Below are 17,430 nucleotides of genomic sequence, written 5' to 3' on the forward strand. Positions count from 1 at the left end.
TATTGTTAATTACATACTGGGAGTTGTAGGTTTATGCGATACAAAGATATATGGGGCTGACCTGACATTACAAATGATGGTGGTTCAGATGATGTATTCTTGTACTAATGTGTTTGTGCGCGTCTGTGTGTTTGTATGTGTCTACGTATCTGGAATAATATGTATTTTTGTAAGATGCGTGTATGTAAGAGTCCATTGTGGTGTGTAATAACATTCATATGCTTGGGGCACCTTTACTAAATCTATTAGGACTTGCTCACATGTGTTAGGGAATTCCATTTGTCTTTCCACATTTAGGAACAGACAAGTGAAATTTGCTAACCTTGTCATAACCATAGGGTTGTACTTGTATGGAGCGGGTTCAGGAGCTGAGCCTGCTCCATACCAGGCGGATGTCGGCTGTGTTACATAGCCGGCGTCTGCCTGTAACAGCAGTGATCAGAGTTCGCCTTGATTGCTGCTGTTCTGAGTATTTAAGTGCCCTTGTCAATCACTGACAGCGGCATTTAGATAGCACGATGGCCGGTGCATGCAGTCACCTGCTCCCTTCAGCCCCCTGTGACGCAGTTGCAGGTTGCTGGTGGGTTGCCAGTAGTGCTGAGTGAGCGTGGTCGGACAAGGTGTTATCTCAGCATGTTCGGGTGTTATCTGAGTATCTTGTAGTGCTCTGCTAATATGCTCGAGTCCCTGCGGTAACATGTTTTGCGGCGGTAGACAGAAGCAACACATGCAGTGATTACCTAACAAACAGGCAATTCCTGCATGTGTTGCGTCTGCCTGCAAAACATGCTACCCTGGGGACTCGAGCATATTAGCAGAACATTACAAGATACCTGGATAACACCCGAGCATGCTGGGATCACACCTTATCCGACCATGCTCGCTCAGCACTAGTTGCCAGATGCTGCTGCCATGTTAGTCGTTCAATGAAGCTCAGCCTGAGGCTGGGCTCCATGGAAGTGTCACAATCAAGGTGTCGGACGTTATTGCAGCACCCTCACTTTGTAGTTCGCGGTGACTGTAATGTCTCCCTCCTTGCACCGACCTTATAACAGGAAGCGAGTTGCGGCAGGGAGAATAAAACGTAATTTTCTCTGTGTAGCCAACGCTTTTCCATTAAGCTGTCTAACCAGGCTTTAAACCCTATTTACCTGCAGATTACCCCTATATCTGCAGATAAATAGCGTTTTTCAAGGTGACAAGTTACCATTAAAGGGACTCTGGCAGTACGGAATGACTGTTCGAACAAAGTCCTGCCACTCAGTGCTTCACAGCGTGGCCAATCATGTAACTATAGTGCATTATAGAAAAGCATAACAAGTAATAAAACCGTTTATGGTGGGCTGTAGTGTGGGCCCCTAGAGTCAGTTCCCCTGGTGGGCCCTGGGCACCCCAGTCCGACTCTGCTCACCGCTATAATAAAACATTGTATTCCATAATTAATAACCATCAGCTTCTCACAGAGGGAGGTCGGCGAGTGGTACATACAGCGCATTGTGAAAGGATTTGGCCCCCTTGAACTTTTCTACCTTTTGCCACATTTCTGGCTTCAAACATAAAGATATAAAATTCAAATTTTTTTGGGAAGAATCAACAAGTGGGAATGAAATCTATTGGATATTTTAAACTTTTTAAAAAAAATAAAAAATGAAAAGTGGGACGAGCAATATTATTCGGCCCCTTTACTTTCAGTTCAGCAAACTCACTCCAGAAGTTCAGTGAGGATCTCTGAATGATCCAATGTTGTCCTAAATGACTGGTAACGATAACGAGAATCCACTGATCCAATGTTGTCCTAAATGACTGGTAACGATAACTAGAATCCACCTGTGTGTAATCAAGTCTCTGTATAAATGCACCTGCTGTGTGATAGTCTCAGGGTTCTGTTTCAAGTGCAGAGAGCATCATGAAGACCAAGGAACACACCAGGCAGGTCCGAGATACTGTTGTGGCGAAGTTCAAAGCCGGATTTGGATACAAAAAGATTTCCCAAGTTTTAAACATCTCAAGGAGCACTGTGCAAGCGATAATATTGAAATGGAAGGAGTATCAGACCAATGCAAATCTACCAAGACCCGGCCGTCCCTCTAAACCAGTTTTTCCCAAACTCCAGTCCTCACGGACCCCCACAGGTCATGTTTTCAGTATTCCCTTAGTATTGCATAGGTGATGGAAGTATCATCAAGGCATCAGGAATTCTCTCACCTGTGCAATACTATGGAAATCCTGAAAACATGACCTGTGGGGTCTGTGAGGACTGGAGTATGGGAAACACTGCTCTAAACTTTCATCTCGAACAAGGAGAAGACTGATCAGAGATGCAGCCAAAAGGCCCATGATCACTCTGGATGAACTGCAGAGATCTAGAGCTGAGGTGGGATAGTCTGTCCATAGGACAACAATCAGTTGTACACTGCACAAATCTGGGCTTTATGGAAGAATGGCAAGAAGAAAGCCATTTCTCAAAGATATCCATAAACAGTCTCGTTTGAAGTTTGCCACAAGCCACCTAGGAGACACACCAAACATGTAGAATAAGGTGCTCTGGTCAGATTAAACCAAAATCGAACTTTTTGGTCACAATGCAAAATGATATGTTTGGCGTAAAAGCAACACAGCTCATCACCCTCAAAACACCATCCCCACTGTCGAACATGGTGGTGGCAGCATCATGGTTTGGGCCTGCTTATCTTCAGCAGGGACAGAGAAGATGGTTAAAATTGATGGGAAGATGGATGGAGCCAAATACAGGACCATTCTGGAAGAAAACCTGTTGGAGTCTGCAAAAGACCTGAGACTGGGAAGAAGATTTATCTTCCAACAAGACAATGATCCCAAACATAAAGCAAACTCTACAATGGAATGGTTAGAAAATAAACGTATCCAGGTGTTAGAATGGCCAAGTCAAAGTCCAGACCTGAATCCAATCGAGAATCAGTGGAAAGAGCTGAAAACTGCTGTTCACAAACGCCCTCCATCCAACCTCAATGAGCTCGAGCTGTTTTGCAAGGAAGAATGGGCAAGAATTTCAGCCTCTCGATGTGCAAAACTGATAGAGACATACCCCAAGCGACTTGCAGCTGTAATCGCAGCAAAAGGTGGCACTATAAAAGTATTAACTCAAGGGGGCCGAACAATATTGCACGCCCCACTTTTCAATTTGTTAAAAAAGTTTAAAATAGCAAATAAATTTCGTTCCACTTCACGATTGTGTCCCACTTGTTGTTGATTCTTCCCCAGAAAAATAGAATTTTATATCTTTACTAGATGGTGGCCCGATTCTAACGCATCGGGTATTCTAGAATATGTATGCGGCCGACCGGGCGCAATCAGCAGAACGTTGTTTAAATTTGGCGCCAAAATCGCTGATTGGTCGCGGCCGGCAACCGCGACTAATCAGCAAAACGGTGTTTAAATTTGGCGGCAATATCGGTGATTGGTCATGGGTGGCGGCCGCGACCAATCAGCGAACTGTGTTAGTGAGGACGGGAGAGCTTGTTTAAATTTGGCGATAAAATAGACCAATCAGCAGAGCGTTGTTTAAATTTTCCGGCAATCTCGCTGATTGGTCTTGGCCGGCCGGCGGCCGGGACCAATGAGCAGAGCGGTGTTTAAATTTGGCGCCAAAATCGCTGATTGGTAGCAGTCGCCGGCGGCCGCGACCAATCCGCAGAGCGTTGTTTAAGTTTGGCGCCAATCTCGCTGATTGGTCGCGGCTGTCGGCCACGACGAATCAGCACAGCGGTGTTTACATTTGCCGCCCATCTCGCTGATTGGTCGCGGCCGGCCACCGCGACCAATGAGCAGAGCGGCGTTTAAATTTGCCGCCGATATCGCTGATTGGTCGCGGTGGCCGGCTGCGATTAATCAGCACAGCGGCGTTTAAATTTGCCGCCCATCTCGCTCATTGGTCGCGGTGGCTGGCCGCGATCAATCAGCAGAGCGGCGTTTAAATTTGCCACCCATCTCGCTGATTGGTCGCGGTCGGCCACCGCGACCAATCAGCAGAGCGGCGTTTAAATTTGCAGCCCATCTCGCTGATTGGTCGCAGTCGGCCACCGCGACCAATCAGCACAGCGGCGTTTAAATTTGCCGCCCATCTCGCTGATTGGTCGCGGTCGGCCAACGCTACCAATCAGCAGAGCGGCGTTTAAATTTGCCGCCCATCTCGCTGATTGGTCGCGGCCGGCCACCGCGACCAACAGCGTCGTATTAGTGTAGGCCCGGGAGCGGCGCTGCTTGTGCGGCTCCTTCTGCTGCGAGAAGCCGGGAGATGAGCGGCTGCTCGCAGCAGAAGCATCCCGACCGGTGGCGCCGCTCCCCGGTCCTCCGTTCACACTTGCTGTCGGGAGATCAGCGGGCCGAGCCGCTGATCTTCCGACGTTAGCCGCATGGAGGTCAGCGGCGCCGGTCGGGGTAGTTGTGCTGCTAGCGCCGCTCATCTCCCCGCTGCATCGCCGCTGACCTCCGTCCGCCAGATGAGCCGCTAACGGCCGCCATCTTTTTTCAGAAATCCCGCGGCGCTGATTGGCCGCTGCCGGACCAATGAGCGACGCGGGATTTCCAGGACGGACAGACAGACAGACAGACGGGATAAGACAATTATATAGTAGATGTTTGAAGCCAGAAATGTGGCAAAAGGTAGAAAAGTTTAAGGGGGCCAAATCCTTTCACAATGCACTGTATAGGCGACGGCAGTACTGTGTATTTGCAGGATTCCAGGCCAGTATCTGCCACCCGCTGTATTTCCCATGTGAGAAGCTCTGATATTTTATTACAGGGAAACTGTCATCAGGTTTTTGCTATGTAATCTAAAAGCAACAAGTCGGGGCAGAGGACCTTATCCCAGCGATGTGTCACTTGCTGGTCTGCATGATGGCATTTTGATATAATCCCTCTTATCTGCTGCAGATCTAGCAGTTCCCTGAATTCACAGATTATGTAGAGACCAATGCGGGAAAGTTAACCCAAATGTTATAGAAGTCAGCATTGGATTTTCTGCTTTCAGATCACCTCACAGACCAATGTAAGTTAAGGGACAAGTTCAGATGACTGTTTATCCCACTGTTTTTTGAAAGAAATTTGCCATTAAAACTCATGCATACAGTACAAAAAGAAATAGATGCCACAACCAGGGCCGGCTCCAGGATTTCATGGGCCCCGGGCAAAAGTCTCAGTGGGCCCCTTTCACACCTACCACGATTCATGATGCACAGAAATATAGGTATAGTACAATGCTAAAGATTTCACTTACTTCTCACATTACATGAGTGATATCTATTGTAAAGTCTACAACAGCTCAGAAACCGGCGAATCCTCCCAGCGCACAGTGCAGACAATATAGTCCTCTATACAGTATTATGGGCCCCACGTAGTCCTCCATATACAGTATTATGGGCACCACGTGGTCCTCCATATACAGTATTATGGGCACCACGTGGTCCTCCATATATAGTATTATGGGCCCCACGTAGTCCTCCATATACAGTATTATGGACACCACATGGTCCTCCATATACAGTATTATGGGCACCACATGGTCCTCCATATACAGTATTATGGGCACCACATGGTCCTCCATATACAGTATTATGGGCACCACATGGTCCTCCATATACAGTATTATGGGCACCACATGGTCCTCCACACAGTATTATGGGCACCACATGGTCCTCCATACAGTATTATGGACACCACATGGTCCTCTATACAGTATTGTGGACACCACATGGTCCTCCATACAGTATTATGGACACCACATGGTCCTCTATACAGTATTATGGACACCACATGGTCCTCCATACAGTATTATGGACACCACATGGTCCTCCATATAGTATTATGGGCAGCACATGGTCCTGCATCCAGTACTATGGGCACCATATATTGCTCCATACAGAATAATGGACCGCATATAATGCTCCATACAGTATGATCCCCATATATTGCTCCATTCAGTATAATGGACCCCATATATTGCTCCATAAAGTAAAATGAGCCCCATATATTGCTCCATACATAATGGGTACCATATAATGCTCCATACAGAATAATGGAGCCCAAATATTGCTCCATACAGTATGGGCCCCATATATTGCTCCACACAGTATGGGCCCTTTATATTGCTCCATAAATAGTGGGCCCAATATATTGCTCCATAAAGAATAGGCCCCATATAATGCTCCATAGATAATGGGCCCTATATAATACTCCATACATAATGGGCCCCATATATTGTTCAATATATAATGAGCCCCATATAATACTCCATACATAATGAGCTCCATATAATACTCCTTACATAAAAAAAAAAATCAAATACTCACCGCTCCTTGCTGGCCGCAGGCCTGTCTCATCAGCGTCTTCCGACTCTCTGCACTGGGACTGCTCAGCAGAGGGCGCTCTGTAGTGACGTCATCGCGCCCTCTGCCCTGAGATGTCACAGAGTAAGAAGACGCAGAAGACAGAGGAGCAGCAGAGGAACAGGGAGAGGTAAGTATTGCAAACAGTTTAAAGTACTGGGGAAGGCCCAGTGCAAGTGCCCATTCGCTGGCATCAGGCCCCGCCGACTCATGGGCCCCATAGCACGCTGGTGTCCCAGAGGGTGAGTGGGCCCCCTGCTCGCTCAGGGCCCAGGCTCTTGTCCGGGTGGTGATGCCGGCCCTGGGTACAACACATACGGCACCCGTTTTTAACTGATCTGCTGCAATGATTATGTAGGAAACTGTATTCATTTACAATCATCCACAGAGTGAGAGAAAACAGCTACAAAATTACTGAATAAACAGAAACCCTGCAAGTATAAGAAAATGATTTTATTAAAAATATTTTGCATATCAATCCAGTTTGAAAAAAAATAACTTATTAAGTATTTTTTGCAACGTAGCAGTCCACATCTGACAGACTCCTGTAACTCTGGACACAGTATAATAGTGTGGCCGCTGTTCTCTAGCAGGACCCTCTAATGATAGAAGCAGGACGGCATACTGGATCTCGCACAACGCTACCTGCACGCCATCTGATTTGCTAAGTGCTCCAGCCGTATAAAGATCACTATGTATACAATATACTCCGAAAAGATGTCAGGGATTACTGTGAAGTAAAAATATTGTGGCCCCCATTGAGCAGGAATGATTAGAGATGGACAAGCTCCAGTTGGCAGACAGTCAGTGATGGCGGAGAGCTGATCATCTTTACTCGCTGCTCATTAGGAAAGTGGTCGCTTTCTGAAACCATTTGACTCTGAACTCGGCGTCAGACGGCATTATGTAAGAGGCCAATGTCTGAGTGGTTTTTGTGTCCGTTTGTCCTTCCTCTGTTCTTTCTGCCAAAAGATCCTCACCCATAACCTAAGGATTAAAATAAAGTTGAATTGTTACTAATATTATTTTTTTAAATTTAGCACATGAATTGAATTTCATAAATTAAAAGAAAACTTTCCCTCCGATGTCCACAAAACTGAGCGCCACTACATAAGCCACAAATAGTCTCCCCTCTCTCTCCCAGTCTGTGCAGCGGACGGGAACCATTTAAATGGGTGCAGGGCCGATTTTAGATAAAGTGGGGCCCTGGGGAAAAGTTTAAAGTGGGGTCCCAAATGCTGACATACAGCACCACACAAACATTTAGCTTGTATTTACATGCGCTGAGATCAGGCCGCTAAACGAGCGCAATCCACAATACTGAAGCCGTTCGACGCTTGTTTCCCGACCTCTTTACACCAGCTGAGGAAGAATGATGGATACAGAACAATCACTAATAGATCAATCTGTCCCCATACAGCATCATGTTATCAGCAGCACATCTGCAGGTTACACCGGCCGATGTGCTGCTGAGAACAAGGATTTTTGTTCTGGCATAAACAATCCAATTACTCGATGAATAGGCAGCATTTTGCGTGTTTAGTATAATACATGCCATAGTCCTCCATATTTTATAATGTGCCCCACAGCCCCCAATATTGTATAATGAGGCCCATAGTCCTCCATATAGTATAATACACTCCCGATAGCCCTCCATATAGTATAATGCACTCCCCATAGCCCTCCATATTGTATAATGTGCCCCACAGCCCCCCATATTGTATAGTGAGGCCCATAGTCCTCCAAATAGTATAATACACTCCCGATAGCCCTCCATATAGTATAATGCACTCCCCATAACCCTCTATATAGTATAATATACTCCCCATAGTCCTCCATATTGTATAATGTGCCCCACAGTCCTCCATATTGTATAATGTGGCCCATATTCCTCCAAATAGTATAATACACTCCCCATATCTCTCTATATAGTATAATGCACCTCATAGTTCTCCATATAGTATAATGCACCTCATAGTCCTCCATATACACTGTGTTCCAAATTATTATGCAAATAATATTTTCTCAGATTTTCCCAAATTACCTATATGAATTGCAGTCATTGTAATTTTCCAGTCAAATAACTATTAGAGTACAATTGAAAGGTTTTTGTACAAACTGCCTATGATAACAGTATATTTTGAAAAAAATAAAACACTCAAACTGCACTCAAAATGCATGTTCCAAATTATTATGCACAGCAGAGTTTTCAACCTTTTCATTTTAATAAAGAACAAAAAAATGGTCATTTTTGAAATTATAAGCATTAGCAGGTTATTACAAACTGAACTCAAACAGTTTTCAACTCAAAACTTTATTCTAGGTGATGTAATATTTGCACATAGGACCCCTTGTTCGAAAGGAGCTTCTGAACTCTCTCATTCATTGAATAAGTTTGTCCCGGTTTATACCCACAGCAGCCAGAGATGCAGATGTGTTATGTGCAGCATGAGACGGGGCATTATCATGCATGAAAATGATCTTGCTGCGGAATGCACGGTTCTTCTTCTTGAACCATGGCAGGAAGTACTGTTTGAGAAACTCAACATACATTATGGAGTTCATCTTTACCCCTTCAGGGATCCTAAAAGGGCCGACAATCTCTCTCCCCATGATTCCAGCACAAAACATTACTCCGTCTCCTCCTTGTTGGCGCCGTAGCCGTGTTTGCATGGGGTGTCCATCAACCAGCCATCCTCCATTCCATCCATCTGGACCATCGAGATCATTTCATGCATGATAATGCCCCGTCTCATGCTGCACATAACACATCTGCATCTCTGGCTGCTGTGGGCATAAAACGGGACAAACTTATGGTGTGGCCCCCATGCTCCCCTGACCTCAACCCCATTGAAAACCTCTGGAGCATCATCAAAAGGAGTGTCTATGATGGCGGGAGGCAGTTCACATCTAAGCAACAGTTCTGGGAGGGTATTCTGTCCTCATGCAAAACAATTGAAGCAGAAACCATCCAAAACCTGACAAATTCAATGAATGAGAGAGTTCAGAAGCTCCTTTCGAACAAGGGGTCCTATGTGCAAATGTAACATCACCTAGAATAAAGTTTTGAGTTGAAAACTGTTTGATTTCAGTTTGTAATAACCTGCTAATGCTTATAATTTCAAAAATGACCATTTTTTTGTTCTTTATTAAAATGAAAAGGTTGAAAACTCTGCTGTGCATAATAATTTGGAACATGCATTTCGAGTGCAGTTTGAGTGTTTTATTTTTTTAAAAATATACTGTTATCATAGGCAGATTGTACAAAAACCTTTCAATTGTACTCTAATAGTTATTTGACTGGAAAATTACAATGACTGCCATTCATATAGGCAATTTGGGAAAATCTGAGAAAATATTATTTGCATAATAATTTGGAACACAGTGTAGTATAATGCACCTCATAGCCCTCCATATAGTATAATGCACCTCATAGCCCTCCATATAGTATAATATACTCCCTATAGTATAACGCACTCCCCAAAGTCTTCAATATTGTATAATGTGCCCCACAGAGCTCCATATTGTATAATGTGACCCACAGCGCTCCATATTGTATAATGTGACCCATATTCCTCCAAATAGTATAATACAATCCCCGTAGCCCTCCACATAGTATAATGCACCTCATAGTCCTCCATATAGTATAATGAACCTCATAGTCCGCCATATAGTATAATACACTACCCATAGCCCTCCATATAGTATAATGCACTCCCCATAGCCCTCCATATAGTATAATGCACTCCCCATAGCCCTCCATATAGTAAAATGCACTTCATAGTCCTCCATATAGTATAATACACTCCCCATACCCCTCTAAATAGTATAATGCACTCCCCAAAGTCCTCCATATAGTATAATATACGGCCCATAGTCCTCCATATAGTATAATGCACTCCCAATAGTCCTCCATATAGTATAATGTGGCCCACAGCCCTCCATATTGTATGATGTGGCCCATATTCCTCAATATAGTATAATACATTCCCCATAGTCCTCCATATAGTATAATACACTTCCCATAGCCCTGTGTATAGTATAATACACTGCCCCACAGCCCTCCATATAGTATAATACACTGCCCCATAGCCCTCCCTATAGTATAATGCACTCCCCATAGCCCTCCCTTTAGTATAATGCACTCTCCATAGTCCTTCATAGTGTATAATGCACTCCCCATAGTCCTTCATATAGTATAATGCATTCTCCTCAGTCCTTAATAGAGTATAATGCAGCCTCCCTATAGTATAATGCAGCCAAACATATAGTACATATAATATAATGCAACCCATAGTCCTCGATAAAGTATAATTCGGCCCCAACCATAGAGTATAATGCAGCCCCCCAGTTCTGCAGTATTATGGTCACCACGTATAAAAAACAAATACATACAATACTCACCTCTCCTCGTTCTCCAGCTGCTCCATGCTCTGCAGAGCGTCTCAGCAGCTCCACTCTGCAGGCACAGTCATTCCCCCGCTACCGATACAGTTCAATGCGCGATGTGGGGGGACGAACTCACGGGCCCTATAGCGGCACGCCACGGGCTGGAGGCCCCAGGCAGATGCCTAGTCTGCCTGCCCTTACGCTGGCCCTGAATGGGTGTCTCATGCTGGGGACGTGTTTTTCTGCTTTTTTTCTTGCCATAGTACAAATTCTATTCAGTAGGACTATCAGCTGTGTATCCACCAGACTTCTGCACAACACAACTGATGGTCCCAACCCCATTTATAAGGCAAGAAATCCCACTTATTAAACCTGACAGGGCACACCTGTGAAGTGAAAACCATTTCCGGTGACTACCTCTTGAAGCTCATCAAGAGAATGCCAAGAGTGTGCAAAGCAGTCATCAAAGCAAAAGGTGGCTACTTTGAAGAACCTATAATATAAGACATATTTTCAGTTGTTTCACACTTTTTTGTTAAGTATATAATTCCACATGTGTTAATTCATAGTTTTGATGCCTTCAGTGTGAATGTACAATTTTCATAGTCATTGAAAATACAGAAAAATCTTTAAATGAGAAGGTGTGTCCAAACTTTTGGTCTGTTACTGTATATATCCAGGATGTGTGATCAAGGGGTGCCATACATACCAGAATGGGGGATCAAGGGGTGTCATGCATACCAGGATGGGTGATCAAGGGATGCCATGCATACCAGGATGGGGGATCAAGGGGTGCCATGCATACCAGGATGGGGGATCAAGGGGTGCCATGAAAACTAGGATGGGGATCAGGGGGTGCCATGCATACCAGGATGGTAGATCAAAGGGGTGCCATGAATACCAGGATGGGGGATCAATGGGTGCCATGCATTCCAGGATGGGGATGAGGGCCACGTATACCAAGATGGGATGGGGGCCACATATACCAGGAAGGAGGGACCATACATACCAGGATGGAGGATATTAACAGAATTAGGGGACATTACCCCAATACCAATGTCAGCAGCAGACTCCTATTAGACAAAGATAGCACAAGTATACACAAAATGCAGTTTTTAAAAGGAAGGTTTTTATGATTAAGGGAAAAGGAAACCCAAACCTACAGGGCCCTGTGTGAAAAAAGTGATGCCCCTCCCTCCTTAAAACATAAATTAACTGTGATTTGTCACATCTTTGGGAAGCTGAGTTCAATTTCCGTAGCCCCACACAGCCCTGTTTACTGCCACACGTGTTCTCAATCAAGAAATCACTTAAATAGGACATGCCTGACAAAGTGAAGTAGAACAAAAGATCCTCTAAAGCTAGAGATCATGCTGCGATCCAAAGAAATTCAGGACCAAATGAGAAACAAAGTAATTGAGATCTATCAGTCTGGAAAACGTTCTAAAGCCATTTCTAAAGATTTGGGACTCCAGCGAACCACAGTGGGAGTCATTATCCACAATAGGCGAAAATATGGAACAATGGTGAACTTTCCTAGGCGTGGCCGGCTGATCAAAATTACCCCAAGAGCACAGCAACGACTCATCCAAGAGGTCACAAAAGACCCCACAACAACATCCAGTGAACTGCAGGTCTCACTTGCCTCAGTTAAGGACAGTGTTCATGACTACACCATAAGAAAGAGACTGGGCAAAAATGACACGCATAGCAGAGTTCCAAGATGAAAACCACTGCTGAGCAATAAGAACAAAGGCTCATGTCAGTTTTGGCAGAAAACATCTTGATGATCGCCAAGACTTTTGGGAGAATACTCTGTGGACTGACAAGACAAAAGTTGAACTTTTTGGAAGGTGTATGTCCCATTACATCTGGCGTAGAAGTAACACTGCATTTCAAAAAAGGAACATCATACCAACCGTAAAATATGGTGGCAGTAGCGTGATTGTCTGGGACTGTTATGCTGCTTCAGGACCTGGAAGACTTGCTGTGGTAAATGGAACCATGAATTCTGCTGGTTAACCAAAAAATCCTGAAAGAGAATGTCTGGCCATCTGTTCATGACCTCAAGCTGAAGTGCACTTGGGTTATGCAGCAGGACAATGATCCAAAACACAGGAGTAAGTCCACCTCTGAATGGCTTAAGGAAAACAAAATTAAGACTTTGCAGTGGTTTAGTCAAAGTCCTGACCTTAAGAAAGCGGTTCATGCTCGGAAACCCTCCAATGTGGCTAAATTACAACAATTTTGCAAAGATGAGTGGGCAAAAATTCCTCCAGAGTGTTGTAAAAGATTCATTGCCAATTATCCCAAACACTTGATTGTAGTTGTTGTTGCTGAGGGTGCTTCAACCAGTTATTAGGTTTAGAGGGCAATCACTTTTTCACACAGGGCCCTGTAGGTTTGGATTTCTTTTTCCCTTAATAATTAGGATCTTCATTTAAAAACTGCATTTTGTGTTTACTTGTGTTATCTTTGTCTAATATTAAAATTTGTTTTGAGATCTGAAATATTTAAGTATGACAAGCATGCAAAAGAATGAGAAATCAGGAAGGGGCAAATAACTTTTCACACATACACATATACATATATATATATTCATCCCACAATGTCACATTCACCGCAGGAGAGAGGGATTGGTAAGATGGGACAACCATTACAAACCAGCCACCTGATCAGACGTTATTGAACACCTTTCCAGAAGCTTTAATCAATCTTATCTACTGTTATTTCCTGAAGAGAGGAAACAAATGTCCTAAAAATAAAAAAATATAAAAATGAAAGTTAAAAAAAAATAAAATAATAATAATAGGCTCACCTCCACTATGAGCATTTTTTGCTCTTCTAATAATCCAAGCTTTCCTAATTGTTCTTCTATTTGCTCCTGCATCTTCATATTCCTCTCCAGCACAAATGATGCATGCTGGGGCTGTAAGAGCTGTAATAGAGGCCTAGAAGAACCATCAGAGGTCAGGCCGATCTGGTTACAGCAAGAACACAGATACACGCTGTATAAGACAATGGTATGGAAACAAGATTTTAAAAGGAGTTATCAAACACTTTTATACTCCACTGGATAGGTCATTAATATAAGATAGGTGGGGGTCCAACCATCGGCCCCCCGATGATCAGCCGCCATCACCTCTGACAAAACCGCTCCGTACACTGCGGCCGCTGCCGGGTGCAGACCAGCTATTGAGGAGTACCGGAGGTGATCTGCAGCATCAGGCAGTGGCCACTGGGGTGCGCTCTGTGCACAAGTTACATCCGGCCGTTGCCAGAGCTATAAACAACTTATTGGTAGGGAGCCAAGAGTCGGACCTACAACCATCTGATATAGACGACCTATTTTATGCATAAATCATCTGCATTAAAGTATTAGAGAACGTCTTTAAGAGCCCTGCATTTTCAGAGCCAAACTTCAGTCAACATCTAATAACCAATTACAATGTCTTTCTTAGGACTCGTTCACACGAATGTATTTTCAGTAGGAAAGTTGTCTGTGGAACAAATGGACAGCACTCAGACCAATGCTATTCAATGGGAAAGTGCAGAGGAGTCATTTTTTTTTTGTCACTGATCGAATCTGTGTGTGAGCAAAAAATAAATAGAGAAAATGGCAGCATGTCCTCGTTTCATCCGTCAGACAAGATTCACCCATTCAAGTCTATGGGTACAGAAAAAAATCTGCTTTATACAGATACATTGCAATCCTGTAGCCCTGGAAACTGTAAATGGTTAAAAAGCCAGATTAGATCTGGACTGCACATGGACGACAAGTGAGAAAAGAATTCTCCCACTTTTCTGGATGAAACTCTGAATGATATTTTATCTGCTTGTGTGAACAGGCCCTTAGAGGTCTCGACAAGACGGAGGAGCTGATCCAGAGTGTCCAGGTAAAGCTAGCAGTCCAGGTAATGGCGGATACGGAGGCAACCATCCACATCGTGCTCCATGCCCTTCTAATCTGACGTCCGTGACAGTGATGCTCAGTGTAAAGCCTGAGCTCAGGAGATGGGGGCTCGGACCCTGTTCAGACACACTGGAACTGATCAATCTCCATTCAACATTATGAACATAAAACTGGAGCACTGGCTCCACTCAAATATATTGTATTATGCTCAAATCATTCCCTTTAGGAACTGAGTGATGTGTAATAGAGGAGGATAAGGCCCCCCGTATACAGCAATCTATTCTCTGATAGGCGAGAGGGAAGAGACGTCATCTCCTCCTTTCTGATAATGTCCCCTGTATCCTGGTGACAGTGATTGTGCCATCCCAGCAGGTGACACTAGAGCCGCTCCCCGCTCTTAGGCTATGTGCCCATGAAAACGCTTGTAAAACCGTCTGCCATGCAAAGCAATGTGAATTCGGATGTGCTGTGCACATGATGCGCTAATTAGCGCGCCAAATTCGCATTGCGTTGCAAAACGCAGCATGACCATTTCTACCGCGATTACGCCGCAAATTCGCGGCCATTGGAAAGCAGCAACCCCGCAGGTATATGTGGATTTGCTGCTTTTCAATTAAATTCAATGGCCGAGAATTTGCAGCGTAATCGGGGTGCGTGTGGTACCCAGGATGAAGAAGAGACTACAACTCCTCTTCATCCCGGCTACCAAGCGGTGAAAAAAAGAAATAAATAAGTTAAAAATAAAAATCCCTGTATACTCACCTCTCCGGTCTGCTCCCGGCGGCGATCCTCTCTCCTCGGCGTCCAGCGGTGTACTTGCAGGACCTGCGGTGACGTCATCTAGTCAGCAGATGGTCACGCGACCGCTGACGTCAGCGGTCAGGTGATGGTCACGTGACCATCAGCTGACTAAATGACGTCACCGCAGATCCTGCCAGTACACCGCGCGACGCTGAAGAGAGAGAACGCCGCCGGGAGGAGACTGGAGAGGTGAGTATACAGGTTTGTTTTTACTTTTAACTTTTTTACTATAGATGCAGCATTTAAAGCATCTAAGTTGGTCACACAATATAAATCCATGCCGGTTGCATGGATTTATATTGTGTGACCAACTTGTCAAGCACTTTTCCAAGTTATGCTCAAAATCACTTGGAAAAGTGCTTGAAAAAACGCTGAAAAAACACTTCTCTCTGGCAGAAAAAATGCATGTAAATCTGCATGTAAATCTGCCAGAGAGAGGCAAAAACGCTCTGCATCAAATCTGCTACGTGGGCACATAGCCTTAGCGTGTATGTGCTGTACTTATCATTCAGGACTGTGCAAAGACCTGCCTGTGACCAAAAGAACAACAAGGCTGTGTGCACACGCTGCAGATTTGGTGCGTTCTTCAATGGAACAGGCTGCCACGAGAGGTGGTGAATTCTCCTTCAATGGAAGTCTTCAAACAGAGGCTGGACAGACATTTGTCTGAGATGGTTTAGTGAATCCTGCATTGAGCAGGGGTTGGACACTAGGACCCTGGAGGTTCCTCCAATTCTAATGTTCTAGGATTCTATGTATAAACACCAGCTGCAATCTTCCATGGAGAAGTAACTGTGGTTTCAGGAGAACTTGCAGCAGAAGGTCTGTGCCTTCCGCTAGCTCCTCCCCCTTCCGCTAGCTCCTCCCCTTCCTTCTATAAAGAGTATTAATAGCACTAACTGTCATCTATCTCACTAATAGGAAAGTTTGTCTTCACTGAATACAGATTTTACAGATGTTACCGCGAATTGAGACTGAAAGATCAATCCAGCAGGAAAAAGAAGACTTCTCTGATAAGATTATAAAATTACTTATTTTCATGTGTAATATTAATTTACAAAACAAAAATTAAAACAACGGTTATTCTTTAACTAATAAAGCACTTAGGACACGGATTCATTAAGACTGGCCATATTCAAGCTGCTCTTGATGAGGGAGCGTGCTGGAGTCAGACGGTCCAGATTCATTAAGTGGCGCATGAATTATGCGCTTCTGACAAGTGGTGCGTGCACCTTGCCACAAATCTTACTCCAGTCACGGACTGGAGTAAGATTTCTGGTGTAAGGGAAGCCACAGTTCGCTATGAATTAGACAAGCTGTGGTGCCACACTTCCATCCTGCCCCAACTCTGCCCATTTTGGTGAAGCTGGGCAAAACTGACGTGAAAACACCAAACGTCACAACATTTTTGATCAACTCAACAATGAACAAAAATTGTGACTTTTCAAAGTGATTTACACCAGTATTCTGGCATAATTGCATTGATCAATCAGGACTATAGTGTCCTAAGTTTTTATACTTCATTAAAACATCCTCCTCCTCCCAAGAGGTGGTCCTAGGTACTGACCCTCGAAGTGTTCGGTCACTTCTGCTGCAGGACTGCTCGTCCGGCTTCTCGGTACAGATGAGATCCTCTATATACCTTGCCCTAATGAAGCCGGCACAGGACCACGTCCACAGCTGCCCCCTGTGTGTGGAGGCCGTCCACTTCTATTACAGGGTCCTAGTACGGAGTGATCAGCTGGGGATACAGTGGGGTGGTCTGTTCTGGCAGTGTCATGTATACATTGCTGGGGGGCTCCCAGTGATGTCTGAGCACATAAGCTGAATCTATGGCAGTTATGTGATGGATCCTCGCAGTCAGTGATGGAGAGGAAAAGCCTCATGGAAGATTCAGCCGGACAAATCCACAACTGTGGACTGAATGGAGGCAGAGAAATCAGTGGCTGCAAACAAGACATTTCT

The sequence above is a fragment of the Phyllobates terribilis genome, unplaced genomic scaffold (genome assembly GCF_046119375.1).
Source record: "Phyllobates terribilis strain yellow unplaced genomic scaffold, ASM4611937v1 Scaffold_191__1_contigs__length_3620865, whole genome shotgun sequence".
Lineage (NCBI taxonomy): Eukaryota > Metazoa > Chordata > Amphibia > Anura > Dendrobatidae > Phyllobates > Phyllobates terribilis.